This window comes from Phascolarctos cinereus, unplaced genomic scaffold (genome assembly GCF_003287225.1).
Source record: "Phascolarctos cinereus isolate Bilbo 61053 unplaced genomic scaffold, phaCin_HiC Scaffold_5;HRSCAF=322, whole genome shotgun sequence".
Taxonomy (NCBI): Eukaryota; Metazoa; Chordata; class Mammalia; order Diprotodontia; family Phascolarctidae; genus Phascolarctos; species Phascolarctos cinereus.
In genome coordinates this window covers 58,575,980-58,580,244 of record NW_027555958.1, presented here as the reverse complement: position 1 = coordinate 58,580,244, position 4,265 = coordinate 58,575,980, and positions in this window count along the sequence as shown.

Genomic DNA, 4,265 nt, shown 5'->3' with positions numbered 1-4,265 from the left:
GCTTGCTTTCAATGACTTGACTTTGCCCTCTTCCCCTTCAGAGCACATGAGTTCTTGAATCTCTTCCCTCCCCCATCTGAAGCCCACACTCTGCTGTGCCCCTGATCTCTGAGATCTCAAATGGGCACTTTCCTCTCGAGCTTTCAAGAGATGATCTGATATTTCAGCACCTCTTAGAAGCAGAGTTAACTCTGTGAGCCATTGAGGGGAGCTGGTGCCAATTTTGTGGTCTCTGCAGTTTGGGTCTGTATAAAACAAAGCTGCTGTGATTGGGTGGCCATTTGCCCAAAAATGAAATTTGCTTAGGAAAAGGGAAGTTGATGATGCTGGTTTGCATGATGGAATTTCTGCTACTCCCTGCCAGTGTGAGGAAGGAGGGCCTTGGGTTTCACTTGTGGGCAGCTGGTAGCGTCTTGATGTTTCTACTTTGCCACGATGCCTGTGTCCTTCAGCTCATCCAGCCTGATTATTTCCTGCTTCCTTAAGCCTATCCATCTCAGTTTTCCCCATATCTTCCCTGATGGATGCAGTAGAGTCCTAAAATATTAAAACTGAAGGAACCTTAAAGATAAGCTAATCCATCCACCTAATTTCATAGGTTAGGAACCTAAGGCCCATAGAGGAAGTGACTTGTCCAAAGCCATAGGGCTAGTTAGTGGCAGAGCTAGGGCTCAAATCCAGGTTTGCAGATTTCCAGTCCTGGGCCCTTTCCAATGTACCATGTTGCCAGGTTCTACTTAGGTCATGCCCGAAGCCAGAGAGCTGGGATGTCCTCTGCCACCTCTGTGCAATACGGTGCTACCTGGCCATGCTTTGCAAACATCGGCCCACCCTCGCTAGGTGTGTTCTTGGTGCAGAGTAGGCACGAGGTACTTGATGCTGGTGATCAACACGGTTGTATGAGGACATAGGAACTCCTGGGCTTTTCCAGGGCTCCTTTCTGTGAAGGAGGTTAGGTGGCTTAGGAGGTAAGACTGATCTAACATGAGCTCAGCAGGATGAAGACCGTTGGGATAAAGGAACAAGGCTTGACAGATAGGGGAGCTAACAAGAAAGGAGCTAGCCCAGGGCTAGCCTGTGCTTGAATAGCACCCATTTCTTGTAAGCCCACACTTTGTGGGGCTTAGGGAAATGTAAGCCTCCCTAGAACACATCATGTATCCCTTGGAAGCCTGGCCCAACCACCCGGCCATCCAGCCATTTGGAGAAAGTGTGTCCTCTGGGACCAGGAGTCCATTCAAAGCATTTGGTCCCTGTCAGTGTGTCAGGCCTTTGCCAACTCCAGTCCCTGTGGCCCCCAGGGTGAGCTGGGGACTGCAGAAGGTCTAGTCTTTAGGGCTGTAATTCAGGTGGCTGTGTAAATGGTTGGGAATGAGGAGAGGGGATCAAAATGTCTCTAAGAAGCAGCAGTTACCATTCTAGGTCTCAGCCAGGGAAGACTTGAACTGTAATTTCAAATGGTTCGGGAGATTTCATTCCCCTGCGACTGAGATTCAGAAGCCTAATAGACAAGGAAGAGGGGAGAAGGGAGGACTTGAGAATTGAAAGTGTATGGCTATGAGCTGGGAAATGTGACTCATTCCTACCTCTTGTTTCCAAGAGGGTGGGGTTAGGGATGGGGCCTCTTTTCCCACTTTCTCTTCCTTTCCCTAAATCTCTAACCCTACTCCAATAGCCTTCCCTCATGGGAGATCCAGGGATGTGTATTCCCAGAGGCACTTCTGGAGGAGAGTGGAAGGCACAGCTCTGGGGAGTCCTTGGTGGGAGAAGAACCATCACTAGGTTATGGCATATCAGAATTATTGCCCAGAGCTGCAAGCTTTAGGGGCTTCCTGTTTCCGGGAGACAGTGACTGAAGCTATCTCCTGCCTGGGGAGATGGTGGGTCATAGGAAGACGTAACTGCCAGCTGGTGCTAGGATCTGAAGTCTTTCTTATGTCGAACCCAGATCTTTTAACTCACAATTCAGGACAACTTTTTCTAGTGTGTGATCCAGAGGCAAGACCGATAAAATCCTCTACCCACCATCATTGCAGAAAGACATTAAAAAAGAGGGAGGGAAGTAAAGAAGGGAGGGAGGAAGAGAGGAAGGAATGAAGGAAAGGAAAGAAGGAATGGAGGAAGGAAAGAAGAGGAGGGAGGAAGGAAATAGGCATTTACTAAGCACCTACTGTGTGCTAGTCACAAATACCTCATTTTAACCTCATGGCAACCTTGGGAGATAGATCTTATTTTCCCCATTTTACTGTTTTTGAGGAAACTGAGGCAGACAGAGGCTAAGTGATTGCTCATGGTCACACAGCTACTAAGCGTCTGAGGCTGGATTTGAATTCGAGTCTTCCTGACTCCAGGCCCCAGGAGTGATGTGTGAAGTCAAGGGCCCCCTACTCAGGGTCCTTGCCTTGCTTTTCCTCATCTGCCACATGCCTCACCATCCTCTCCTTCCTCTCTCCCCTGGGGTCTGGTTGGAAAGAAGGGGCTTCTGGGAGACATGGGGGCGGGCAGCCTGGAGAACAAAGCCTGCTTGGGGAGCGGGACTCCAGCAGCAGTTGAGATCTCCGGGGTCCAGACAGATAACTCTGGGGGAGCAGAAGAGAGAGCAGTCTGGGAAAGCAGGCCAAGGCCTAATGGGAAGCAGGTGGAAGCCTCTGCAGCCATCCCTGTCCTGTGAGGTTGGCCTGACTCCTGGCTTGGAGATGACCTGAGGAGGGAGAGACTCATCATTTCCGAGATAAGCCTGAGAGACAAGCTCAGTGAATGCCTATTCATATTCATTACGTGTGAAGCCAGTGATTGTAAAGTTAGCTTTCTGTTCATTTAGCTGTCACCAGACAAAGAAATATGAGCTGTGGGCCGATCTCCCCTGGACTGGAGCCAGTAGCCTGGCCTCCCTGCCCTCCCCACCATCTCCATCTTGTTCTCTCTCTTTACCTGTCACTGTCTCTGTCTCCCAGACTCTCTCCCGTCCTCCCCCCTTCTCTCTGCCTTCTCCACCTCCTGCTTCCTTTCTGGCTCTTTTTTCCCCTCAGGCTCCACCCCAGCCCCCAGCCCCCAGCCCCATCACCTGTCTGAGATACTGGCTTTTGAAAACAACATATCCTGAGGTGTGTGTCTATCTCTCTGTTTGTCTGTCTCTGCCTCTATCTCTTTCTCTGGCTTGTGAGGAGTGCCAGGCCACTATTGGCTGCTTCCCGAATGGGGGAGAGATTCTAGCGGAAGACACTGGGGACTGTCTTCATTCATGCTTTTTCTTCCCTCTAAAAATGGGTCTCCACTCTAAGGAGCAGACACTTGTTCTTTAGGTAGGAATCAAGTAAATGTTGTATGGAATCCAGTTTGAATTGAATAGATCAGGACTACGAGTCTCCTGGCCTCGTGTAAACACTCGGGGGTCCCAGGAATGAAGCCCCTACCTATAGGTAGGAAATCTGATCTGTCTTCCCAACTCTGATATCTACTAGCCATGGGACCTGGAGCAAAGCATGTCACCTTCCTGAGAATCTTCCCTCGACTATAGAGGTAGAGGGGATTGACACATTGAAGGAAGGTGAGTTCAGGTTTTCAGCACTGGAGAAGGGGGGGATATGAAGAGTCCCCTTTGTCTTATCAGGACCCTGCTTCAACCTTGCTTATACAGGGGCTTTCTTTTTCTATGCTCCAAAGAATGCTTTTGTACTTTTGGTGACTGGGAGAGGTGGGAAATGGCTCCGAGGGTTTCCAAGGCCTCTTAACCATCCCTCTCAAGCGGATTATGGAAGGTCTTTGTCCTGGGCCCCCACTGTCACCTCCCTCTGAGTTAGAGCCTGAAGGGGAGTGGGGGTAATAGCTCTGCAGGAGGCAGCTGATTTCAGTCCAGTCAGGGGAGGGGGGGGGGATTCGCCGGAAGGCCCTGATGCCCATTCTGGCATTTTCTGATCTGTCCACAATGCCTCAGAATGAAGTTGCCAAGCAAGACGTGGAAGGCCTTCCCACTAACCCCCAGAACCCACGTTCTTTAGGGCCATATGGTACATTTCTGAAGTGGTTTCAGACACTTCCCATGACCTAAGCCATCAGCCCTTCACACATGCTCTCTGCCCAGCTCTCCAACCCCAAGACAACTTCAAGATTGATAAGGCATTCCCATCCTGAATTTTGGCACTCTGATTCCTGGAGCCAGAAGAGGAAAGAGAATAGTAAGGGGAGGAGGGGAGGGAAATGCCAGTTTCTTCCAGAGTGGGGGCAAGGCTGGGGATGTCTGGGTCCTGTTACTATCTCCTCAACGG